We start from the raw sequence: 27,889 nt of genomic DNA, 5'->3' as shown, positions 1-27,889 counted from the left end.
AAAAAGAATAAACCTGTAACAGGTCCTTGAATTACCAGCAAGGCCCAATTAAAGTGATTTATGTCCCACAAGCTTGTGGGACAATTACAGCAATTTTGCACTTTACCCAATGGCATCCTGGACTACAGAAAGTGCCATACTATAAAAGAAAAGGAACTAGGTACTGAGGTAAAAGGGAAGTATGATTCCCTAGTCTGATTTTACCTTCACTCTCAGGGATAGTGGAGCCAAAATGAAAGCCAAACTAAGATACTTGTAGGAAATCTGGCATGAGGAAGTACTTCATCTGAAATTGTCAAACAGCTGCTTCCTTGAACCTCCAAAACAAGTACTCTGTCTTGGTGCAGATTCTCATCAATTCCACAGGGATTTTTGGTCTCTTTGACCTTGTGCTTCCTGGCACTGTGCAGTGGATCTTTTGTGATCCCTTCTTCTAAAATCAGACACAATTATTTGTAAAAATCCCATAATACTTAATAATCAATGGCAAGTTTCCATAGTCTTAAGCTTCTGGGTATTCATAGATGTTAGGGCTAACGGTTATAAATTTATCCTTCAAGACCAAAAACATTAATACTTATTCTATATACATCAAGTACTAAAAAATCAAATCCTATTGCAAATATAAAGAATTAATGATAATAAATTCATAGTTCACATTCCATGTGACAATGTATTATCCAAGCCAAGGCAAAACACAAAGGTTTCTCACTCAAAAATGAGTTCTATTTCTTTTTTAACTTGGCCATGACACACAGTGTGAGTGTACATGATTTTTTTCACCAGTTAATAGCTTTTTAAAAACAGTAATACAACAACTAATGCAGATTCTAAGAAGTACCAAAATCCCCAAAATCATAAGTGCCCATTTTATGACAACTGCAAATAAACCCATTCCTTGCAGCCATGAGAGGTTCTACCAGCTATCATTAGGATTCACATTAGTCCCTATAACCACTTGTTGTGTGTCATTTAAAAACTGTTGAAACTCATGGATATTTGTCACAAGTTCTTTAGATCTATTTACATAAGAACAACGAGACTAATTAATAAAGGTACATGTACCTCCTGATGCAGCTGTGAGCATGCCAAGGACCAGATGATTTTTCAAAACTGTTTTTGCTAAGGAGTCAATCTCTTCCTGTAGATAATAGATGACTTTAGTGGTTTGGGAGATGGCTTGAGCTCTATCTTGAGCCAATCTTTCAACCTCAGTTGAGATATTTCTAATAGAGTCTATTACAGCCATCATTCCAAAATTTGGCAGGAGATTCCAGAAAAACCTCTATACTGCTGATGAAGAAGCTACTGAATTTGGTCTCAACCTCTTGTATCTAGAATTCCACCAAGAACCCAGATTCCACCCAATATAGTGATCATGCACAAATACAGGTGGAATAACACAGGCTAAAACACAAGTACCATACCATACTGGTGGAAGGGTAGAGAAAGCTGAAGAGTTACAAATAAATTGTCAAGAGGTCACCAAACCCCATTGGAACTCCTCCCTCCTCTGGGATAACAGTGTAACAGCCATAAAAGGTATGTATTTATATGTCCCATCCATTTCATTTTTAAGTTGTTCTCTAGCACAGATAAATGTGGAGGTGGGGAATGCAATAGTGCTATTGTATTTCACTTTTGTCTCCCATGTACTTATTATACTACTCAATGGACCCTTACCTCTTGTTATACCGGTAGGCAAATGATCAGTCAGAGGTAGTGGTGCTCCTAGATATCTTAAAATTACTTCAAAGGATCTGTTAAAATCAATTAAGATTTTTTAGTTCTTTTAATTCTTCAAAGGTCACTGATACAGGTTGTAACCATTTTGATGGTGTCTACCCATCATTATCAATGTGACAATTAACAAAGGCAAAAGGGGCAAAAGACCATTTAGGCAACATGTGACTTCCTTGTGTTGCAAGCCATGGTAATGTCTCATTACTGTGGAGTGGAATTGTTGTCAATGACAAGAAAGAGCTCTAATGGATCTGGTGACACAACCAGCATCCATAAGGACCTATGGCTTTGCCAAGGAAAAATGTTTTTCCATCTTGTCAATGGATTTTTATAATGGTATTAACTCCAGTCCAGTTAAAGGGGGGGGGGGAGGGGGTAAAATAAAGACAATGTAACAGAACATAGAGCTAATAGCCAAAACATAGTAACTGAAAGTGACATAGTGTAACAGAATATTTTAAGTTAGATTACTATGTGAACTTAAAAAACCCAAAATTAAATCTTAAAACAATTAGAATAAATGGGGAACGATACGGTCATTCAGTGTTAATCAGAAGTACCCATTTTACATGTGAGCAATGAATCCAAGAGTCTTTTTCTCCAATTTTGATAGCTGTTGGAGTAGTTAACAGTATTTGAAATAGACCTTCTCAGGCAGGCTGAGTTCCCCCAGTGCACTGGAAGTACTTTATGTACACCTTGTCTCCTGGGTGTAGGTCATGGAGTGAGAAGTCTAGAGGTCCTGCTTATATCGCAGCTCCAGATTCATGGAATTCTTGCAATTTGACCTGTAAATCCAGTATATAAGAAGCAATGGAAGTGTCCCCACCTAGTAATGATGTGTATTCAGGGGGAAAAGGTTTAGCCTGTATGGGGGGATGTCCAAAATACATCTCAAATGGTGAGATTTGTAGATCTCCCCTAGGTCTGCTATGAAGATAAAACAAAGCTAAGGGGAGAATTTCAGGCCATTTCAAGTGAGTCTCAGTGCACAATTTTCCAATAATATTTTTAAGGTCTCTTCATTCTCTCAATGTGGCCTGAGCTCTGGGAGTGATATGGTACATGGAATTGGGGAATAATCCCCAGTCAAGAATAAATCTGAGATAAGACAGATTCAATTTATTTATTCAATAAAATAGGTTCCCTGTCTGAATCAATTCATGATGGTGAACCAAAACAAGAGACAATCTCCCTTAAGAGCACCTTAGCAAAAAAAGCTGCTGTGGCTCAGGTTCTGGGAAAGGCTTCCTACCATATGGTCAGCTGATTCACTATGACCAAGCAAAATTTATAATGTCCAGCCTTTGGCATTGTGATAAAGCCAATTTGAAAATGCTCAAAAGGTATGTAAGCCAGAGGGTGCCAACCAAAAGCCTTGCCTCAAAAAGCATTTTGATTGTATGCCTGGCAAATAGAACAGGCTATACACATGTTAGAGGCTATGGTAGTTTTTAAACATTTTTTTAACACTTAACATTTTTAACAGAGTCTATAATACCCTGAGTATCAAAGTGACTGTTCTTATGAATGTGTAAGCATATTATATTTAGTGATAAAAAATTCTAGGCAGTAGGGATTTTCCTTCAGATTACACCCACATACCATTGATCTGTTTTGCTTTAAACTTTTGTTTCCATTTTTCCATTTCTTGTTTATTATAAGAGATAAATTTGAATTGTTACTATTGTCAAAGTTAAAATTAATTTAGGTTCTTCTAAGGCAGTAAGCTTTGCTGCTGTATCTGCTTGATGGTTCCCTCTAGAAATAGGGTCAGTACCACCTATATGGGTAGAGCAATGAACTACAGCTAGAGTTTCAGGTAGCTGGAAAGCAGAAAGCACTTCATTAATGATCTCTGCTTTTGCAATATATTTTCCAGCAGAGGTTTAAAAAACCCTTTGGAGCCACAGCATGCCCACTGCATGGCATATTCTAAAGGCATATCTAGAGTCTGTGTAAATTGTTGCTTTCTTACCCTTGGCAATTATACAGGCATGTTTTAGAGCTATCAGTTCTACACCTTGAGCACTTATATTTGAGGGCAGTGAATCTAACCACACAGCAGTGAATTTTGTGACTACAGTACCTCTAGTGTAGCATATACCATCCCTCATGAAAGAAGAACCATCATCAGTGAATAAAACTAAGTCTAGGTTAAGCCTTACAGCCATGAACAATAAAGATTCACAATTGTGCAATGGTTCTCCTGAAACTGATAAATCTGGAAGCAAGGTAGCAGGATTAAGGACTGTACGTTGTTTCAAGGTAATATTTTCACTACCTAATAAGTTTACCTCATATCTAGTGAGGCTTTGCTCTGAAAGTTCCTGGGTTCTATGCCTTAGCAACAATGCCTTGTTGCTTCATGAGGGCACATTATGGTTAATGGGCACCCTAATACTAAATTGGCAGATTTAGTTATTAACAAAGCCATGGTAGCTACTCCCCTAAGACATGGTGGGGCTTCTGAAGCTACTGGGTCCATCTGGGTCAAATAATAAGCAACTGGACACTGAAAAGGTCCTAAAGTTTGAGTTAAAACACCTGAATCTACCCCTCTCTGTTTGTTTACATACAAGAAAAATGGCTTTTTGTAATCTGGAATGCCTAGGGCAGGAGCAGACAGAATAATCTGTTTCATTTTTGAAAGAGCTGACAGTTATTCTCCAGCTAATTTAAGCGGTTCAGGGACTGAATTTTTTTTTTCAGAGCTCTAAGGGGTTTAGTGATTCCCCTATAGGAAAGGATCCACTGCCTACAAAACCCTGTTGCTTCTAAAATTGCCCTCAACTATTTCTTAGTAGAGGGGGAAGTCAATTTCTGAATACCTCCAGTGCACTTAGGGAAAATGGAGCAGGCACCAGCAGTTAGAACAAACCTTAAATATTCAAATTTTGGGAGACACCACTGAACCTTTGCCTTTGAGACCTTGTGGACTCTCCTATGTAGCTCCAAGAGAAGGTGCTTGCTTTCTTCCTGTCACACTGTGACATTTGGTGCAACCAAGAGTAGATCACCTATAAATTGAATCAAAAAGATCTTCCGGAAAATGATATTTTCTAAATCCTGTTTTAAAATTTGTGACTACAATGTGGGACTGTTGAAAAACCCTTGTGGTAACTTGGACTATAACCAGTGGGAGCCTTTCCAGGTGAAGGCAAATATATTCCTGGAATTTTCATGAATAGGGATTGAGAAGAATGGGGAGCACAAACCCACCATAGTAAAATATGTGGCTATGCTGGGAACAGAGGAGATCATTGTGGCTGGGTTGGTAACCACGGGGTACCTTTTTATGACATGATTATTTGTAGTCCTTAAATCCTGTACAAATCAATATGTTTTCCATCTGGGCCTAGTTTGGGCTTTTGTACAAAGAGAATAGATGCATTATATTCAGCTTTACATGGAATTGTTATTTCTTGTTTAATTAATGAATCTATCACTGGGGACATTTCCTCAATTGCCTCTTTTGATAAGGAATACTGAGGAATGGAAGGAGGTGGACCACCTTTATTCTCAATTTGAACAGGAACAGCTGATTTGAGTAGGCCTTCATAAGAAGATGTGGTTCAGAGAGACTCAGGTATATCAGCTGGGATTTCAAAAGTGGAGACATTCCTTCACTTCCTGTCTGAAAGAAGAACAGAAACCAAATTTAAGGATTCCTCAGGCAATTCTAGCATCATAGAGCCATTTTGACAGCATGTTAACATGGCTTTAAGTTTGCATAGAATATCTCTCCCTAACAAATTTGTAGGGGAATCTGGCATTAAAAGGAAAGAATGTTTGACTGAGAGGGGTCCCAGAGACACAATTTGAGGAGAAAGCTTTGGGACCTTTAGAGGTGCTCCTGACACACCTACTACATTCAAAGAGCCTATAGGAATACATTCACAAGGTTTACTCACCAAAACTGACCTGGAAGCTCCAGTGTCTAAGAGGCAATCATAATATGTGCTCCCAACTTTCAGGGTCATGTGAAGTTCTTTATTTGGGGGAGGGGAATGGACTGGGATAACTGGCATTAACACATCAGGGTCTGGGAAATCGAAAGTTTCAACCTTCATCTCCAGAGTCCTTTCCTTTCCCCTACATCATCAGAAAGATCCCTGGCTATTCCTCTGGGTTCCCCTGCACTGAGAGGGGTTTGGGCGTGAGTTATGATTTGTGTCATTCAAATTGCTATTCCTCCTATTATTGTTATTATTTCTGAAACTTCTATTTCTATTTACCTGATTCCTCTTCTTACAAGTCATAATTATGTGACTCACCTTTCTACAAAAATAAAAAATTAGTAGTTGTTTTGTGGATTGATGTAAGGGAGCTATGACCTCTCCCTATTTTGCCTTTCCAACTATTTCAGTTAATTCTTTTATTTCCTTCCTTAGTGTCTCCATTAAATCACTGTTCTCTTTCTCCTTTTCCTCATGTCCCTCAAAAGCATGAACTGCCACTCTTATTAATTCTTCAAGGTCTATATTAGGCCAATTTGGACAGCTAGTCATAAAATACTTCTTAACCACCTTACAATTGTTTTTTTTTTTAATAAATTGTATCCCAATTTGTCCAATATCTCTTTCCCTAGAAAGATCTAGGTCTATATAACTGCCTCCAAGCTCAATAAGCCTATCCATAAACTGAGAGAGGTTTTCATTATCTTACTGTTTTAGATGTTTGAATTTAGTCCATGCACCAGGTCTATCAGAACAAGCTCTCATTACTTTTAGTAATGCATCCCTAGCCTGACATAGTTGAACGTAATCCTGCTCTGAATTTGTGTTCCATTTGGGATCTTCAGTTGGCCAGCAAATTGTTCCCTCTCCCTGGGCCTGACAAACAAAAAAGAAAGAATCTTATTTCTTTCCCTTTCTGTTATCAAGGCTTGAAGCAAATCTTCCATTTCAATCCACATGGGATTAATGCTTTCAAATTTATTTATGACTACAATGAGCTCACTTTCAAAGGAAGATTTTCTCTGAGTCTCTCAACTTCTTGTGGAGAGAAAAGTGTATGATGTCTAATGTTCACTAAGTCCCCTCATCTATTATAAGTTGGAACATCCTGTAAAGGGAATAGGAATTTATTTGAATTGTCTGTGATTATTATAGCTTGGCTTGTTGTGTGGGTTGCTTGGGCTGTGTTTTGGGTTATTAGGGTTGTAGTGAAGTCAGTAGGGAAAGTAAGGGAAGTGGGTGAGCAGAGAGGGAGGGGTTGATCAGTGGGTATGGAAGCAGAGTGAAAGAATTGGGGTGAGGCTGAGGGACAGGGTGGACAAGAGTCGGGGAGGGGATAGGAGTGGGGTGGAGAGAAGCAGAGGTGGGGGGGTGGGGAGGAGATTGAGGTTGGGGACTGGGGGGAAATGAAGAGGGAGGAAGGGCTGATTGGGGGTGGGGAGTGTAAAAATTAAAATTTAGGGAGGCTGAGGCAGGTAGAGATTAGTTTCTCTCTGTAATGAGTATTATATTTTATGAGGTTTATTAAAGATTAAGGATTAAAGAAAATACAGGATAAGAAACACATGCCTAGGCCAGAGAGGCCTAGACAAGATAATCTCACGTCATGGAAGAGACGCATCTGCTCCAGAAGTCAAAAAAGAACCACAAAAGCCTTTGCAATCAGGTTAAATCCCTTCTCGATCTCGGCCCACCTGAGAATTCAGTGAGATTACAAAGCATTTTGGGGAAGTGAAGCAAGGGCTTGTGGGGATTGAAGTCCTGGATTCGTGTCTATTTTTTACAATTCCCCATGTGATCATTTGAAAAAAAATAATTTTTTTTTCCAAAGGATCATGAAAACATAATCAATTTAAAGATTACAATAATTTAAGGATAAGAGAAAAAAAGAAAAAAACAATAATTGCTGGAAGCATTGACAGAAAGCCAGTTAGGGGGCAGTCCCCTTTGGCATGAAAGTATTGTAAACCTTAAAATTTCACAGACTTATGAATGTTAAAAATTTTACTCCACATTGAGGAATCCTCAAATTCCCTACTGAGAAACATTTCCCATTTTGATGTGAGAACTCGCCAGGATCAGAAATGGGAGGACCTCTATTCCACCCGTATTTAAGAATGCTTTAGGGCAGAAAACTCCTTGCTAAACAAAGAAAGTACTTGGACCCATGCTTATGGTGGGGCAAGGAGTTCTTTGAGCCAGGCCTGTTTTTAGAATTGATACAATGGGATGCTAGGTACCTAAAAGGGTCAGGCAAGTTTTCTCTTAATGAGATTAGTTGACTCAGCTGTGTTTTCTCTCGTTCAGACTTACTGAGGAGATTGGTCGACTTAGCAGGAATTTAGATGGGCAGTCCTTTGGAAAGTGTCTACAGTGATTTGTAGATTTAGGGACTTAGGGGAGGTGACATGGGAGGAAAACCCCTATATAAGAAAAAGCAGAATCTCTTGATAGATATCCTTTTGGAGAAATCCTTTTGGAGGATCTCTGATGAGGATCGCTTGGGAAGAATCTCTTGAGAGAGGCTCTGGAGAGGGGAAGCTTTTGGAGGACAATCTCTAAGGAGGTCTTGCTGGAGCTCCCTCTGGTGAAGTCAGCTGAGATGGAGCTGGCCTGGTGTCACTAGAATCCTTGTTTATGCAGACCTTGTGGTGAGTGTTAAAAGACTGACTGACTGATTCTCTCTCTTAAGACTCAGGTCTAGGCCATATTGGCTTGAGGCCCTTCATACTTATTCCTTTCTTACTCTCTCTCTATTTCTTTGATTACTCATTGTATTGTTAATTAAAATCTCACAGTATACATACAAATAAATGTTCAATCAACCACACCCAAAGTTCATTTTGATCTTGTGCAGCTTGTGGTCTGGAGGCTTCTTCATGGTTGCTTCTCCAACAGTTCAGTTTCTGGATTCAGAGAGGTAGCATCTTCTTTACCTAAAATTCTTCTCAAAAGGAATTTAAACTCTGCAATTTAAAATAATAATATTTTTTTTACATTTCCCCGTGTTGTGGGTGATTGAAAAATACAGGATCACTTAGGGATGCATGGCAGAGGTATGAGGTATATGAATCAAACAGCAAGAGATATTAAAAGATATCAGAAAAATCCAAAAGAAAAGTTTCTGGATGAAAATATAGACTATTAAAGTCTTATGTGTAAAAATTTCAAGTAAAAGAAAAATAAATCTCTAACAGGTCCTTGAATCAGGGCCCAATCAAAATGATAGAAGCAATGATGCATTTACCCAGTCAGTAGCCAGGACTACAGAAAGGTACCACACTATGAAAGGCAGAAAAGGGGACCAGATTATAGGAGCCAAGATTTGCAGATATTCATCTGTATTTTCAGAGTGAATGTGAACACAAGGAAGGCCTACATCTTAACATAAGTCAAGTGTCGCAATCCCAAGTCTCACACTAGGTTCAAAACCTTTGCATTGGCCTAGAAGTGCATCAATCCATCCTGGAATGGCTTTTCTTTGGCCCTATGCAATGGCTCTTTTGTGTATATCTTGTCCTGGAATCAGACAGAATCATTAAGCAAAGTCCCATAATTTTTTAAATAATTAGTGGCATCATTTTTATAGTCACAAGCTTTTTAGGGCATGCATTAGCAAATGTATCTTAAATTTGTAGTACTGAAAAATTAAAAGGTTAAAGAAAATCTTAATACTGGTGACATGTGCTTCAAATATAAAAAAGGAGAGAAAAAATAAAAAAATTGAAATAGTATATTGCACATGCAAGAAACATATAATAATAAAAGAGCTTTAAAAAATTCAAAAATATAGTTCATAATCATTGACACACTGTGTCAGCTAAGGAAATATAGAATACAAGGCTTTCTCACCAAAAATGAGATCCATTTCCTCTTCGTATCTGGCCATGATCCACTGTGAGTGAATGAATTGAACAAAGTATATTTTTCATTTTTTTCAAAACAGTATTATAAATATGTAGATATCAATATCTCCAAAATTCTCAATAGCCCAATTAATTACAATAGCAAACCAACACACTTTCATATTTCACATAAGTTGCTGTATGGCATTTTTAAAAGCCTGTGAATTGATGGATATTTGTCACAAGTTTTTACAATCATAGCAATCTTTCAACCTTGATAATAAACATATTTTTAAACAAAGTAAAACTCATGTTGGGTTTAGAACATAATCAAGAAATCTATATATCATTCTGGTGGAAGTAAAATAATGAGCTGAAGAGTATAAATAAAGGGGTGCTCCTTTTTAGGGGCTTTTTAGGGGTACAACTGCCCTGAGATTAATTGCCCCAACTTCTATTCACATATTTAGAAATGCAGGAAGGTTGGGGGTTATAAAATGTATTTCACTTCAGCTACTAGAGTGAGCCTTACACCTCATGGTAGGGGTAGGCAAAATAACCAGAGATTGTTTAAAAAAATTCTAAAAATCATATTTAAAAAACCCTTAAAATCATTTGAGATATTTAGCACATTGAATTTTCCAAAGGTTGTTATACAATTATAACCAGTCCTGAAGTCCATCTATCCTCTATGTGACAATTTACAAAGTCAAAATAGGAAGGCTGGTTTTTTTCATATGGGCTTAATTACAATAATATTTGTTCAGCACAGTTATAGGGGGGAAACAACAGAATTTTAAAAACTCAGTACATTAAATGAACAGTATAACAGAATAATATTGAATCCAGTAATATATGAACTTAAAATCACAAAGTTAAACCTTAAACAAAACAATCATAAAAAATGCAATAGAATACAGAGATTTGTATAAACCATTGGAGTCTGAAATGCCTTAGAATATAGCCTCTAGTCTCTTCAAAGTTCTTTGGGGTTGTTTTTTGTTGTTGTTGTTGTTGTTGTTGTTTGCTGTTTTTAATTATCCTTTTAGATGCCTATTATCAGAAGGCAGAGTGGTAAGGGCTAAGCAATGGGGGTTAAGGGATCTGCTCAGGGCCCCACAGCTGGGAAGTATCTGAGGCCAGATTTTAACCCAGGACCACATGTCTTTAGGCCTGGCTCTCAGTTCGCTGGGCCACCCATTTGTCCCTTCAAAGTTGAATCTTTGAGCTGAATCTTTCTTCTGGCATGCAGGTAAAGTCAATGAAAGGATCAATGCAATTAAAAGATATCCTTGTAAAATAGCCATTGTTTTTAAGTTCCTGCTTGAAAAAGTCTGTTTCTTCTCTCTCCCTTTCTCTCTCCCCTGCTATGATCCCCCACATGGTCAATACCCCAGTTTGTTTGTTACCAGCTGGTCGATCTGCTCCGAGGATCTGGGTTTGGCAGGCAGGTCATCAGGTGATTGCAATCTTAGTTGAATCAGGTAGGCCAGGAGAGCGAGAGAAAGACTGCTGGGGTGGGCAGGGCCAGGAGCCAGAGTACCAGGTGAGGATGGAGAGGGGTCAGGATCGGGGCTCTGCAGGCAGGAAGTGGCCAGCTGAGCCGGGTCGGGTGGGCGGCAAACGCAACAGATCTGGAGCAAGCCTGTGACCTATCTAATGGCTGGAATGAGCAGCAGCTTTGCAAGGGTAAAAAAAAACCTCAGGCAGAGAAAAGTGGATCAAAAAAAATTTCAAGGCACTAGCTATTAAAAGCTGAACTTAAGATCAGAAAAGAATCAGAAGATTGAGAGTATTTTTCTCCCATTAGGTCGCCAAACTGTAAAGATTAAAATTTAGGAATACTGAGGCAGGTAGAGATTAGTTTCTCTCTGTAAGGAGTATTATATTTTATGAAGTTTATTAAAGATTAAGGATTAAAGAAAATACAGGATAAGAAACACATGCCTAGGGCAGAGAGGCCTAGACAAGATAATCTCATGTTATGGAAGAGACGCGTCTGCTCCAAAACGGAAGTCCAAAAGAGCCACAAAAGCCTTTGCAATCAGGTTAAATCCCTTCTCAATCTTGGCCCACCTAAGAATTCAGTGAGATTACAAAGCATTTTGGGGAAGTGGAGCAAGGGCTTGTGGGGATTGAAGTCCTGGATTCATGTCTATTTTTTTACAGGAGGAGAGGAGGAGACATAGTAGGATGGGTGGGGTCTAGAAGAGAAGACATAGTAGGATGGGTAGAATTGGTCAGGGAAAGGAGAATAGGGGAAGGAATGGTCAAGTGAGAAGGTCGGTTTGGGTGGGGATAGGGAAGACAAAGAAGAAGACGGGACTGGATAGTGGGAAGAAGGAAACTCTCCCGTGTAAAGGTAGTGGGATTGAGAATCAGATGATAAGTGAGGGTAGACAGGTGGATTGGGAGGAAAGGAAAAGGGAGGAGTGGGGGATGAGTGAAGTCTGATAAGGGGAGGGAATGAAGGGGTCAAGTCCTGGTTTGGGTCAGTAGGAGGAGAAACTTCCTCACAATTCAACTGGGAGGATGATAGGGTGTTTTTCTAGATCTAATCAAGAGTTCAGGAGGACAAACTTAAGGAGTTATGCCAGAATGGTCTGGTTCCAAATAAATAATGGTCCCCTTACTGGAAAGTGTGATTAGTTTATCAAAATATGTCCACTATTTATTTATAATCTTTGGAATCTTTATAGTCTTTCGAATCTTTGTTTTTAATGGCTAACTTTAAATCTTTTAAGATCTTGAAATCAAAAAGTCATACTTTAGCCAGCTAAGGGACTTATATGTCCAGGCTTTGCAAAGTTTGTTTACTTCCTTCTTTGTCATCCATGTCTCCTTACGAAGATTAGGATCACCCCAAGAATTTAATATTCATGAAGGGTTAATCTGGAGGAATATTTCCTGAGTTCCCTTGAGTTTCTGCAATATTTCCCATAGTGTCTAGTTTTTCTGTCTTAATCTGCCTATTTAAGCTGATCTGATTATTGTTAAATGGTCAATTTAAACAATGAAATGTTCTTAAAACAAAAAGAGACACAACTTCCTTTAATTTTATTGTAGAAGGTAACTAGAGTGTAGTTAAATAAGAAGCTAATGCAAGGCACTAAGTAATTGTTGCAAGGCAATAGTACCAGTAATAAATATATGTATTTATTATTGTTATTAATAATTAATAATAATCACCAATATCAATGACAATAATCAAAATTATAAATCATTAATAATACTTATTAATAGCTAATGGTAGTTATTACTAATTGTTGATATTGACAATATTATTATTAATATTGTTGTGTTTTTAAATTATTTTTATCATGATGTTGGAAATAGTTGAGCATTGAAATAATATGGTATTAAATTAATTTGCTTTAATTTGGGTTTGTTCAATTTTATTAATTCAGTTTTAATTTAATTCAATAGTATTAATATTTAATTATTAATAATTCTTTTATTTAAATGTATTCAACTTGATTCAATTCAGTTTGATGTATTTAATGTAATGTTAATATTTAAAAAAATTTTTTTTAATTGTGTGCAGTTTCACTCTGCCCAATCCACCCTGGCCCTACAAAACTTTTCTTTTTTTTTTTTTTTAATATATTTTATTTGATCATTTCCAAGCATTATTCGTTAAAGACATAGATCATTTTCTTTTCCTCCCCCCCCCCCACCCCCCATAGCCGACGCGTAAGTCCACTGGGCATTAGATGTTTTCTTGATTTGAACCCATTGCTTTGTTGATAGTATTTGCATTAGAGTGTTCATTTAGAGTCTATCCTCTGTCATGTCCCCTCAACCTCTGTATTCAGGCAGTTGCTTTTTCTCGGTGTTTCCACTCCCATAGTTTATCCTTTGCTTATGAATAGTGTTTTTTTCTCCTGGGTCCCTGCAAGTTGTTTAGGGACATTACACCACCACCAATGGAGAAGTCCATTACGTTCGATGATACCACAGTGTGTTTGTCTCTGTGTACAATGTTCTCCTGGTTCTGCTCCTCTCGCTCTGCATCACTTCCTGGAGGTTGTTCCAGTCTCCATGGAACTTCTCCACTTTATTATTCCTTTTGGCACAATAGTACTCCATCACCAACATATACCACAGTTTGTTCAGCCATTCCCCAATTGATGGGCATCCCCTCGTTTTCCAGTTTTGGGCCACCACAAAGAGCGCGGCTATGAATATTTTTGTACAAGTCTTTGTGTCCATTATCTCTTTGGGGTACAGACCCAGCAGTGCTATGGCTGGGTCAAAGGGTAGATATTCTTTTGTCGCCCTTTGGGCATAGTTCCAAATTGCCCTCCAGAATGGTTGGATCAGTTCACAGCTCCACCAGCAATGAATTAATGTCCCTATTTTGCCACATCCCCTCCAGCATTCATTACTTTCCTTTGCTGTTATGTTAGCCAATCTGCTAGGTGTGAGGTGATACCTCAGGGTTGTTTTGATTTGCATCTCTCTGATTATAAGAGATGTAGAACACTTCTTCATGTGCTTGTTAATAGTTTTGATTTCTTTATCTGAGAACTGCCTATCCATTTCCCTTGCCCATTTATCAATTGGAGAATGGCTTGATTTTTTGTACAATTGATTTAGCTCTTTATAAATATGAGTAATTAAACCTTTGTCAGAGGTTTCTATGAAGATTTTTTCCCAATTTGTTGTTTCCCTTCTGATTTTAGTTATATTGGTTTTGTTTGTACAAAAGCTTTTTAGTTTGATGTAGTCAAAATTATTTATTTTACATTTTGTGATTCTTTCTATATCTTGCTTGGTTTTAAAGCCTTTCCCCTCCCATAGGTCTGACATGTATACTATTCTGTGTTTACCCAATTTACTTATGGTTTCCTTCTTTATGTTTAAGTCACTCACCCATTTTGAATTTATCTTGGTGTAGGGTGTGAGGTGTTGATCTATTCCTAGTCTCTCCCACACTGTCTTCCAATTTTCCCAGCAGTTTTTATCGAATAGTGGATTTTTGTCCCAAAAGCTGGGATCTTTGGGTTTATCGTATACTGTCTTGCTGAGGTCGCTTTCCCCCAGTCTATTCCACTGATCTTCCTTTCTGTTTCTTAGCCAGTACCAAATTGTTTTGATGACTGCTGCTTTGTAATATAGTTTTAGGTCAGGGACTGCAAGGCCCCCATCATATGTGTTTTTTTTTCATTATTTCCCTGGATATCCTTGATCTTTTGTTCTTCCAAATGAACTTTGTTATGGTTTTTTCTAAATCAGTGAAGAAGTATTTTGGTAGTTCAATGGGTATGGCACTAAATAGATAAATAAGTTTGGGTAGGATGGTCATTTTTATTATATTGGCTCGTCCTATCCATGAGCAGTTAATGTTTTTCCATTTGTTCAAGTCTAGTTTTAGTTGTGTGGCGAGTGTTTTGTAGTTGTGTTCATATAGTTCCTGTGTTTGTCTTGGGAGGTAGATTCCTAGGTATTTTATTTTGTCTAAGGTGATTTTGAATGGGATTTCTCTTTCTAGTTCTTGCTGCTGAGCTGTGTTGGAGATATATAGAAAAGCTGATGATTTATGTGGGTTTATTTTGTATCCTGCAACTTTGCTAAAGTTGTTGATTATTTCAATTAGCTTTTTGGTTGAATCTCTAGGATTCTTTAAGTAGACCATCATGTCATCCGCAAAGAGTGATAACTTGGTCTCCTCCTTGCCTATTTTGATGCCTTCAATTCCTTTATCTTCTCTAATTGCTACTGCTAGTGTTTCTAGTACAATGTCAAATAGTAGAGGTGATAATGGGCATCCTTGTTTCACTCCTGATCTTATTGGGAATGCATCTAGTTTATCCCCATTGCAGATGATATTAGCTGTTGGTTTTAGATATATACTGTTTATTATTTTTAGGAATGACCCTTCTATTCCTATGCTTTCTAGTGTTTTTAATAGGAATGGGTGTTGTATTTTATCAAAGGCTTTTTCTGCATCTATTGAAATAATCATGTGATTCTTGCTAGTTTGCTTGTTGATGTGGTCAATTATGTGGATGGTTTTCCTAATGTTGAACCAGCCCTGCATCCCTGGTATGAATCCTACTTGATCATGGTGAATGATCCTTCTGATCACTTGCTGGAGTCTTTTTGCTAGTATCCTATTTAAGATTTTTGCATCTATATTCATTAGGGAGATTGGCCTATAGTTTTCTTTCTCTGTTTTTGACCTGCCTGGTTTTGGAATCAGTACCATGTTTGTGTCGTAAAAGGAGTTTGGTAGAACTCCCTCTTTGCTTATTATGTCAAATAGTTTGTATAGTATTGGGATTAACTGTTCTCTGAATGTTTGATAGAATTCACAGGTGAATCCATCAGGCCCTGGGGACTTTTTCTTAGGAAGTTCTTTGATGGCTTGTTGGATTTCAATTTCCGATATGGGATTATTTAGGAATTCTATTTCCTCTTCTGTTAGTCTAGGCAGTTTGTATTTTTGTATATATTCATCCATTTCTCCTAAATTGGTGTATTTATTGCCATATAATTGGGCAAAATAATTTCTAATGATTGCCTTAATTTCCTCCTCATTGGAGGTGCTGTCCCCCTTTTCATCTTAAATGCTGTGAATTTGCTTTTCTTCCTTCCTTTTTTTAACTAGATTGACCAGTACCTTGTCTATTTTGTTTGTTTTTTCAAAGTACCAGCTTCTTGTCTCATTTATTAAATCAATAGTTCTATCACTTTCGATTTTATTAATTTCTCCCTTAATCTACAAAACTTTTCTAACAAAGAAAAAATAATTAAGCAAAACCAATGGGCAATGTTCATGACTGATAGCACAAGCAACATTTTGTATTCATAATTAACCACCTATGTGGCAAAGGATGAAGAAGTGGGAGTGGGATATGTCTTTCCCATAAGAAATGATTCTTTAGGTCCTTTTAGTCTGTACCCCAATATTTCAAGAACCTGGATAGAAGTTAGTATTTCCTCTTACAATCTTCAGAATAAAAATATGTCACACTCCCTCTTCTCTAAAAACAAAACCTGTTCACTTTAAATTTCAAAGACCTTGAGGAATTGAGTGGTTTTCTGGAGACAAGAAGTCTCCATCCAATGGGAATTCACAACTCAGTAACTCCCTTATCCCTTGAAGGTATCAAAGAAGTTTCATATTCCCTTTGCATGTATACCTTGTTGCATCTTTGAACTTACTGTTTTTCAAACCCTAACCTGCAGGTCATGGTTCTGATGACCAGAGTCTGATTGGAACAAAGGATAGGAGGGAGATAGGGGAAGGTTTCGATGATTAGAAAACCTTATAAATTGGTTCTTAGAATTCAATACTTTGGCATTCCCTAAGCATCCAAAGCTAAGAGTGTCCTTTTTCAAAAGAATAAACTAAACTCTGAGTTTGTGAATTTATGATAGTGGTGGGGTGCACTGTTCACAACCCTGTCCCACACAAGTGTGTTTCATAATCGGCCTTCTGGAACCACGAATTGTCCATCACATTTTTTGTTCATCCTTAGTAGAAGCAAAAACTGCTCACTGCTAATGTGTTGTTGGTTGTCTCTCGAACTGAGGATGATGATTGTTTTTGTGCGTTTTTGTGCACAAAGACACCTGTGCATGAAGATTTAAGTGGAAAAGTCGATGCACAGAGACAGTCCCACTCTCTCGGCATTGGAAGCCTGGGTCCAGTGGCACGAAAAATTGTTACGTCTGGAGACTTCCTCAGCTGCATTGGATGGCCGTGTTGTCTTTTGTGCTCCAACACACCCTAAGCACTCCACAGTGCTTTGCTGTGTCGCCATCTCAGCCGTTGAACCTTCTTGTTGGTTTCTTCCGCCTGTTCCGATGAAGCAGTCTTCACATGCTAGGTGAGCAAAGCCCTAGTTCACCAGGGGTTGACGTCGACCCGATGGCTACCCTCACAAGGTTTAGCCGGCCTGTCGAAGCCCTTGCCCGGGGTATGGCCACTGCCGCATGCTAGCAGCTACTAGGAGCCACAAGTGAGAGCTGGGTGTCAGGTGAGGGTCAGTGGCTGGAGAGCTGCCCTAGAAGGGCATGACAAGCCCTCCATACCAGAGATATTACCCCTCCCTGAGCACCCCACCTACTGCTAATGTACATACATTGTTTCATGTATAGTATTTCATCCAATACTATATCCAATCTGGCATGTAGATCAATCACAGTGTCCTTCGACTTGATAAATATTTGAATCAGAATTCTGGTCTGCAGCTGTATTGGTTCTACATCATGAAAGAGGCAGAATTAACTATTCTGCCTCTTTCATCTAGGTTGTCTCTCTTAATATGATCCAAATACTTTTAGCCCAATTTAAGTGGCAAAGAACAATGTATTTATTTATCTTTAAAAGAGCTGTCTAGGTTACTTCTCAATCTTTGTAAAAGTAGTGTACTGGCCCAGGTGACTCCTAGCATGTTGTCCCTCATATAGTAAAGTTCTAAGGGGTGGGGTTTTTAATGTTTTCAAATGAACAAGTTAGGGCTCAAAAAAATCTCTTTAAGCAAAAATTAAAAGGCTGGTATTAAGACTAGCCTTGATTCTCATTCTCTATGGAAAAGTCAAGTCAACAATAATTTATTGAGTTTACTAATACCAGGCATTATGTTAAACACTGGAGACACAATTACAATAAAAAACAGAGACAGGGAACTCCTATCCCTCAAGGATCCTTACATCCTAATGAACCTCTCTGAGACTGGGAGTTGGGAGGATTCTCAAAGTTCTATGGCCTATACTATGACTACTATATACGCCATACATCCCCTTCTGAATCTATTTTTCCTTCTATCAAACATTTCTTAGGTACCTACTATGTTCAAAGCACTGTGTTAGATCCTTTGGGGACTACAAAAACAAATAAGAACCTATAAGCCCACATGAAGCTTATAATCTACTATGAAATAAAAAATATGTACTAGATTTGGGGCCTGAAAATTTGTTCAAATTCTGGCTCAGCCCCATCATACTTTCTTGTAGACTTTAGTCTTCTTATCTATGTGGGGATAAAACCACAATTATTTTGCAATATATTGATAGGCTAGCAATTTCGAAATCCCCCAACCACTTGGCCTGATATCAGAAAGTAGCCAACCCTTATGCAAGTAGGTAATAAAGTTATTGGCCTCATCCTGCTGTTGTAACTATCAGATGTTCTTAGATGACAGTTTTATCTAAAAGGTTTGCTTTTTACAATGATAAAAGTTTGTTCTTTTCCTTTATCTCTTGCCCTGGAACAGGGAATGGTTTTGTATTCTCATAATAAGTCCTTCTGGTTGCATGCCAAATACTGCCCTTTTCTCTCTTTTTTTTTTTAAACCCTTACTTTCCCTCAATACTGTGTATTGGCTCCAAGGCAGAAGAGTGGTAAGGGCTAGGCAATGGGGGTCAAGTGACTTGCCCAGGGTCACACAGCTGGGAAGTGTCTAAAGCCAAATTTGAACCTAGGACCTCCTGTCTCTAGGCCTGCCTCTCATCCACTGAGCTACCCAGCTGCCCCTTACCCTTTTCTATCTTAATGGATGTTCCTCTTTTTCTACTACTCCCTCTCCAGTGAAATGCTTTACTTATCTATCTTAAAATGTCAAAAATTAGTGCTGATTGGCTGTGTACTTTAAATGGATCCGAACTGTTATAAAATCCAAATATGTACCCCAGGAATCTGAATTTGTTATTAGCAACAGTGGTTTCCATAACAAGTTAATAAATCTCACTCAGTATAACCTTCTATCTTTAACCACTGTGATCTGGATTAGGGAGAAACTCCCCAAATTATGTAATTTAAGTGTTCGATATCAGGAGTTCATAACCTGGAGATTACTAAATTCTTCTTTTAAAAATATTTTGACAACTGTACTTAAATATAATTGCTTTCCTTTTTAATCCCATGTATTTTATTTGAAGCTTTTAAAACCACGATTCTTAGAGGTGCTCCAACACCTAGAAGATGATCTCTGAAGCTCCTTCTAATTCTAAAATCCTGAGTTGCCAGAAGAGCCACTTTGAGTTTTCCATCTGGCCCCAGGGACCCAATATATTCTTTTTTTAATCTGCAAGAGGAAGAATAAATCCCATGTGGATACTTTTGAAGAGCTGAGATCACAGGGTTTAAGTACTTTTGTGCTAGCACAGATCCCTGCAAGTAAGGATAACAGGAACCTAGTAAATGGAGTCCGGAAGACCCGGATTCAGATATTACCTCAGATACTTACAGAATGTTTGACCCCGGGCAATTCACTTAACCCTGTCGCCTCAGCTTCATCATCTGTAAAACGACACGGTAAAGAAAATAGCAAACCACTTCAGAATCTTTGCCAAGAAAACACGACTGAACAATAACAGAATCTTTGTTTTGACTGTGCAATGAACTGACTGTATAATGATAAAGATGCTGACAAAGAATGAATGCCGTGCAGACTACTACACCTAAAACAATTTGTAACGATACTCAAAAGGAATGGCTTAAATATTCCCAGTGATGGGTGAACTGCAAACACTTTCCGAAAGAGAAAAACTCATAAAGGCGGTGAGCGACTCTGCCTAAGAGGCTTTGGAAGAGTCTTAACCTAAACGCTCCCCATCCCCCCCACCCCCCGGAAGGTCCCGCACGAGGTCGTCATTACAGTTCGTAAAGGAATTCCCAGCGGCAGGTCCTCTCTGGGCCACCATCCTTTCCAGCCCGGACAGGAGCAGCTCTATGAAAATAGTAAACTTCAGTCTCATTTTCAGTACCCAACTCGGATCTCACCCAGTTACCCCCAGGCCCCGCCCCATCACGGCCGGATTGCTGTCAATCACAGAGAAAGTACATAGTGATTGGTGGAACGGGTAGGTAAAAGGGCGGGCAAAAGAAGGGAGAAAAAAGGAAAAGAAAAAACGGAACACGTGGTACAGAAGTGGCTACGGCGTTAAGAGGTAAGTGCTATTCGGGGGAGGGGTTTGCGTGGGACTGTTGACCCGGGGCTAGTGATCTGGGCTCGGACCTGCCTCTGTGCACCGGGCAGGGGTTCACCGAGTTGCCCGTGACCCCCTACGTGTGGCCCCGGGTTCTAAGTCTAGAGGAGCCCCAGAGCCCCCGCGGGGCTGGGGCAGATGAGAGCTGGGATGCCCTCCCCTGCCCCGGGGAGCGAAGCTGCGGAAGGTACAACCCCCCGGAAACCAGGGCCGTAGAGTAAGGCCTCTGGCGCCGACATAACCCCTGCTCCCAAACCCCTACTCGTTTGGGTTGCTCCTGCTTGCACCTCCCCATTTTCGGCCGTGCAAGGATCCCACGAATGGCAGCTGCTGCCCGGGCTTTTACCCGATCTCGGAGCTCGTACCTGGTCATGGTTCCCCTACCCCTCTGCGGGGCAGGTGGCTCTGACTCAGCGTTCGCCTTGTGGGAGGAGCACCCAGATGTCTCCTCAGATATAATAGATGCCTCATCTCCCCTCAACCCCCACTATTCATCAAATGGGGGGCGTGCTATGAACGCAGGATCTTCTTTTCCATGTTCCTTGGAGTCTGCTTTGTAGGTTCATTTCAATTAAAAAAAATAATTAAGCCTCCACTTTGGAGGTTGTACTAGGAGCCAGAGATCAAAATTTGAACCAGGCACCATTTCTGCCCCAATGGAACTTAATTTCATACTCTAGAAATGCTTAAGGATAAGAGAAATCACATTCAGGTTAACTTCCAAGTCGAAGTTTCCCTGTTGTATACAATTTTTGTGTCTCCCTTAAAACTGGAAGGCCCAGGTGTGTCCATTGAATTTGAAATAAAAATAAATTTGCTTTTGAAACGAAAATTTTCATCCTGTCTTTGCCTTATGCATCGTATGGTGCACCTGGGTAAATTTGAACCTTTGTTGAGACCATCCGAGAAGATTTCTTGTGCACTTATCTATACCAACTTGATGGCAGGTTTTTTTCTTTTTTTGGTCTTTGTATTCCTAATACCTAACAGCATCTTGCTTCTGTTAATAATAGCAATCAACTTCATAGCCCTTTAATTTTGCAAGGCATATTACAAGCATTGCCATTTGGTCATAATCCTTTTAGGTGCTATCCCTATTTGATAGATGAAGAAACTGAGGCTGAGATTGTAACTTTGCACAGGGTCCCATCAGGTATTTGAATCCATTCTTCTTGACTCTTACATTCCATTATAGGACTTCATGTAAAAGTGCTTAATGAGTGTTGAATAAAGTTGAAATGGATCTGAATTGGTGAAGGATTTCAGGGCTAATAGTGTAGACATGAGAAAAGAGGCAGCTTCCTTTAATGCATGGAGAAAACCTGGTATGGGATGAGCTTACAGTATCTCATTTTGACTGGAATTGGAATGCATGAAGGGGAGTTTTGTGAAGGAAAGTGAAAAAGATAGATTGGAGCCAGATTGTAGGTTATTAAATTCCAAGGTAAGAAACTTAACCTTCCAAAAATTTCAGTGGATAAGTATTTATTAAGAGTTTACTTAATATGTGCCATCTTGCTGCTGAGCACTGGTGATAGACACAAAGGAAAGAGGGAGGAGAAATGTAAGGCAGTAGGTTGGATAAGCTAAGAGCATCAAGGAAATTCTGGCTTTACCCAACATTGTTTTTAAATCCTTACTTACAGTCTTAGTAATAACTCTGAAGAGCAAGAGCTAGGCAAACAAGGTTAAGCAACGTGCTCAGTCATACAACTAGAAAGTGTCTGAGGTCATATTTGAATCCAGGACCCCCCAACTCTAGGCCTGGTGCCACCTCACTGCCCCTCCCATCTTGTGTGTTTTTTAAAAGGCCTTTGTGAGCTCTGAAGGTAGCCAGAAAAGGTGAGTTGGTTGCCAGTTAATAATTCTTAATTAAATATTGTTGTATATTTAAGATGCCTTTGAGTCTGATTATACTAAAGTAGAAATGATGACTTAGAAATTTGTGAAATGCAACCTAGCAAATGTGCCTAATGATAGTAATAAGATAACAGCCAAAGAAATCTGTTTAGAATGTCAAAGGTCTCCTCTGAAGGAAGATTGGGTTGGAAGGTGCACTTAAGACTAAGTTCAAAGTGGAATAAATTGCTGTTGACCCGCCAGGCAAGAATTCAGATTAGTTGTAAGACTAAAAGTTCTTTGGAAGGAGAATTCTGTTTAGCAGTGCACTGATTATTATCTTTGTGCATTGTAATTGTAGGCAGGGTCATTTTGAAGTTGGAGCACATTGATAAATAAGATACTTAATCTGTTTTTACATATAAGGCAAAGTTTATCCAAAACAGAACTTTGAGAACAACTGTTGAAAAGACCAAAAGTTTAGCTCCTATTTAGACAATTGCTTACATAGAGAAAAGAAATAACTTCTAATAATTTTTGCAATTCTAAAAGTCATTGTTTTGAACAGTTAGCTTTGTTCTTTTGAGATGACTTTAAATGTAAATTGATCAAATGGGGAGTAATACTATTAAAAAACAAACCAGAAACCTTATCTTTTGTCTTAGAATTGTTACACTTATCTGTTCCAAGACAGAAGCCATAAGGGGTTGGTAATTTGGAGTTAAGTGACATGCCAAGCATCACATAGGTAGGAAGTATCTGAGCTCAAATTTGAATCTAGGATTTCCAGTCTCCAGGTCTGGCATTCTTTTTGTCCCCTGAGCCACCTAGTTTCTCCAATACCATTAAAAAACAACAACAAATTACTCAAAAGACTGAATTAGTTTATGATGACCACTGCTTAGAGTAAAACTATTGGCTGGAATTGGAAACATTTTTTCCTTACAATGGCCATAGCAGGTGCTTTAATATATTGAATTTTAGCTATTGAGCTGAATTTGTTGTGATTTTTGTGGTAGAATCTTATAGGTAGAACTGAATGCTTATCTGTGGTCCACTTAATTACCTGTTCTTTTAACCACACCAAAAATCTTGGTCATTCATATTATGGTTTGGAGAACTTAATAGTAGTGACTCAGTAGCATTCTTGGCATTTAACTGGGTAGTGTGTCAGCAGCAAACATTTTCTACTTGACTTAAAAAGAACAATGTCCAAAGTATTGGAGATTGTTAAAATTAAAATTAAATCTTAACAATAAAATATTATATTTAGGAGATTTATTAATGATCATTAGAAATAAAGGAATAAAAGGGATACAAAATAAAGAAACCATGTGTCCATGACTGATTAGCCCATTTAAAATCCTGGCGCTTAGCTTACCACCGCTGCCATGCTCACTGCAAGCCAAAGAGCCCCAAGAGGACTGCCCACTTGCTAATATCCTTTGTCTACAGGAAATACAAAATGACAGGAAGGCAGTGGGCTCCTGGGAAATGTAGTTCTTTTTTTAGGGTAACATTTTCAGTTACACAAGATAAAGTGCCAAAATACCTGAAGCTTGATCCAGGAAATTGTAGTCAGGTATATGAGATAGAACTTTTTGATCCTGGGAGGCCCTGGAACCTGTCTCCTGGTCAGTTCCTGCCCCATTCTGCCATTTATGCTTTATTTCTCTTGAAGGAGGAGTGAGCCCTGGGTGATGTTTTCATACATCTCATAGTCCTGTCTTAAAAATCTATTGATTGTCTTGGTTCCAAGCCAGAAGAGTGGTAAGGGCTAGGCAGTGAGTGTTAAGTCCTGTCCCAACTACAGAGGCCACATGAAATATTGAATGGAAGGCTAGCCTTGGAATCAAGCCTGGGTTTGTGAGGAAGAGATTACAACATCAGTGAGATTGGCAGTCAAAGCAAGGAAATGGAAGCTTGAAGGAACTGCCAATCAAAGAGAGAAGGAAGGAAGATTCTAAAGAAAAATCGGGTCAGGGAGACAGTTAAAGTCAGCATCTGAAACTGGTCACTTCCCTCTTGAACTTTGGAGAAGACGATAGCAGGCAACTACTCTGGATTCCTGGCTGTTGACTTAATTTGAAAGGATTGGAGCATAGCTCTGAAGATCTTTCTCAGTTATTAACAATATCCCCTCAGAGACAAATCAACGTTACTTCCTTGTATTGAATTTCATAGTAGATTAAGGAGACCATAAATTCCCTCTTCCCCTTCTCCCACCATCCCTAACTTTCCTTCTTTTAAAATAAACTCCTATCAGAAAGAAAATAAACTCCTACAGCATGAGAGTAGTCTTTTGAAATTTCTAAGAACTCACCATATTGAGAAGAACCGTTAGGACCAACTGAGAGAGAGAAAGACAGGAAGTGGGGTGGGGGGAAGGAGTAAGAATCCTAGCTTTCCCTCTAACCTATTTCCTGGTGTCATCGCTCTAGCCTTTTCTCAGCTACCTTAAATATCCTAGTGAGGAGCATCTATTACAGGTTCAAGTTTTCCCTTTGACACATAAAGGATCTGTGATTATAGGAAAAATTACTTAATCCCTCAATGCCCCAGGCATCTCTGTTAAGACTGTTTAAGTTGTGGGGCAGTTAGGTACCAGGCTTGGAGTCAGGAGGTCCTGGGTTCAAGTCTGGCCTCAGACACTTCCTAGCCATGTGACCCTGGACAAGTCACTTAACTCCCATTGCTTAACCCTTACTACTCTTCTGCCTTAGAAGTGATACCAAGACATATGGTAAAGGGTTAAAAAAAGCACAAGTTATTAGAGAAGTTGCTGATCTATATTGATGAGGGAATTTATACATTGAGAACTAATTCCCCATACCTGTTAGATCCAAATGAAAATATCTTTAATATTTTGTACTTTTGGTCTTTTTCACTCCTAATATTTTACATACTCCTTCATTTATTATGATTCCAGTTTTCTTATGGACAGCTATGTGGTACAGTGGATAAGAGTGCTGGGGCCTAGAATTAGGAAGACCTGAGTTCAAATGTGACTTCAGACACTGCCTGTGTGTGACCCTGGCTAAGTCACTTAATCCTGTTTGCCTCAATTTCCTCATGTGTAAAATGAGCTGGAGAAGGAAATGGCAAAACACTCCAGTGTCTTTTTCCAAGAAAAAACCAAATGGGGTCATGAGGAGTCAGTCACAACTGAAAAACTATTATTTTAAGAAGCTTTGCTTAACTTTCCACTAATAGTTTTCCAGGTCTTCTAGGGGCATCTATGTTCATTCAATCCTGTAGTTTTTGTTTCTTTTATTCTGAAGTGGTTTCCTCTTCTCACATGCATACTTAGAAAAAATAAATATGTAGCAAATGATTAATTAGATTTGTTTTTGTCCTGGTGGTAAAACCAAGCCCATTCAAACAGCAGGAGGCACTAGTGCTCTAAGGCCACATAGCCTTTTTATCATTCAATTTAAATATTTTATTAATATCACAGTCAGGATAAATCAGAATGTCTGACGAGGTCCTATCAAAACACCTCTCTGGAGGATGATCCAGAGTTCCACTCTTGTTTCAGTGCTGGTGGTAACACTAACCACATCAAGGCCAGTCCCAGTTTATATTGATATGTTCTAAGTGTCTCTAGAACCTTTAAAAATGTTTCTCAGCCACCCATAGCAAAATCTATTGCATCCTTCAAATTTAACATAAGAGGAGTTTTAAAGTTAATTAGTCCTTTATCTGTGCTCAGTAAACTTAGTTTTTTTAGTTTCCAGGATCCAGATTATTCACCAGAATTAAATCCATTCCTTGTTTTCCAGTTTTGCTAGAGAATGCTGGCTAAATCTAAAAAGCCACCTTTGTTATATTTAATTTTAACTAGTCCAACAAAGGCATGAACCCATTCTCCTACTCTTAACTTTGACCTGTCAGGGAGAAATGCCCCAAATGATCACATAAAAGACTTCTGAAAAATGAAGTATTTTGTAGCCCATTTGGAATTGCTATCAAAATACAACTTTTGTGTATTTTGAAGTCCATCATTCTTTTACTTAGATACATGGGTGCTTTAATGATCTATGATTTCATAGGTATGACTCTAATACCACCTTTGCAGATTGTAGCCCCTCTTTAGCTAAGTGATACAGGGAGTAGAGAACAGAGTCAGGAAGACTTGAATTCAAATGTGACCTCAGATATTTGGTGGTCTTTGTGACTTTAGACTAATCACTTAACCTCTATTTGCTTCACTTTCCTTAACTGTAAAATGGGGATAACAATAGCATCTCCTTTATAGTCTGGTGAGAATAAAATGGAATCATATTTGTAAAGTGCCTTGTACAGTGCCTGGCACTTAGTAAGCACTATATAAATGTTAGCTGTTTTAATTTATTAGATCTTTAGGAGTTGCTGTGGCTGAAAAATGTATTACTTGCATACAGTTTGGTCAGGAGCCTCTCCAGATTTAGTTAGGCTTGTCTTTGGGCAACATCCATCACAAGGCTTGTGCCCAAAGTTTGATATAATTTGCCAGAGTTTATGCTTTCCTGGCATAGATGTTTAGAACCCAGGTTATTATTATGTTTTTATCCCAAAGAGTTCCAAAAAAGGGAAAAGTACCTATTGTACAAAAATATGTTCTGCAGCTCTTTTTGTGGTAGCAAAAAATTGGAAATTGAGGGGCTGTCCATCAATTGGGAAATAACTGAACAAATTGTAGTATGTGACTATTGTAAGGGGAAAAAGGGGTTTATTTATAAAAAGGCTGGACTGGATTATATTTTAAAATAGGGAATTTAATTTATTCCAAAGAGATTTATTACAATTTATTTACAAAATATAGAAAGAATGAAGTAGGAAATCAGAGAGAGGATAGGGTAAAATATCTAGCCTAAGCACTAAATAATTTACTCCCAGCCCCTGGCTCAACCTGGGCAGGGAGAATTAGTTCTTAGCTAGAGAGGCCTCAGCAAAGCTGAGGACCTGGGGACCTCTCACTCAAGAGGTAGGTCTTTCCTGAGGCTGGTCTCTTCAGAAAATCCAGGAAAGGAGTCAGCCTTTTTACTCACCATGTGTCCAAAGGAAGAGATTTAAGAACAGCCTCACCAGGAACAGGGTCTCGGGTCCAGTCAGCAGATTCTCCTCTAGTCTCAACTCCAAAGAATGAAGAACTGCATCTCACAGGAAATTGTAATTTCTTTTAAAGACACTTTCTTTTGCATCACTTCCTGTGCCTTCCTCCACTTTTTATGTGGACAAATCATTGTCTAAAACCTTGCTTAGGATTGCCCAGGAGGCAGTCAGTCGTTTCTGATTCGTCACCCACTATTGCACATATGGGTCACACTATGATGAAATACTATGGAGCTATAAGAAATGACAAGGAGGATGATTTCAGAAAAGTCTGCAAAGACTAACATAAACTGATGAAGTGAGCAGAACCAGAACATTGTACACATTGACAGCAATATATGTATATAGTTCTTAACATTCTTTTTATTAAAATCTTGTTTTCTCTTCCTTCCTCAGGCAAGCAGTTTAATATCCATTATACAAGTGAAACCATACAAAACATACAGTGGCTTTTTCTCAAGTCTCATT

The 27,889-nt window shown here is 38.6% G+C and overlaps 1 protein-coding gene across 3 annotated transcripts in view; it reads left to right on the top strand.

Annotated features, from left to right (window-relative positions):
- Positions 1–20,312: 20,312 nt before the first annotated feature.
- The window catches only part of CNDP2 (carnosine dipeptidase 2), a 39,129-nt gene continuing 31,552 nt past the window's right edge, over positions 20,313–27,889 (top strand). The window contains exon 1 of one of the 3 annotated variants that reach the window (XM_001366113.4): positions 20,313–20,449. The gene's annotated coding sequence lies outside the window, so the exon portion shown is untranslated. Of the gene's footprint in view, positions 20,450–20,656; positions 20,676–27,889 lie in introns of those variants that run through there. The other 2 variants (XM_007487795.2, XM_056823579.1) reach the window with 2 other exon arrangements.

Source organism: Monodelphis domestica, chromosome 3 (genome assembly GCF_027887165.1).
Source record: "Monodelphis domestica isolate mMonDom1 chromosome 3, mMonDom1.pri, whole genome shotgun sequence".
Classification (NCBI taxonomy): domain Eukaryota; kingdom Metazoa; phylum Chordata; class Mammalia; order Didelphimorphia; family Didelphidae; genus Monodelphis; species Monodelphis domestica.
Note: the sequence above shows the minus strand (reverse complement) of the source record. Positions and strands in the feature narration are given on the sequence as shown.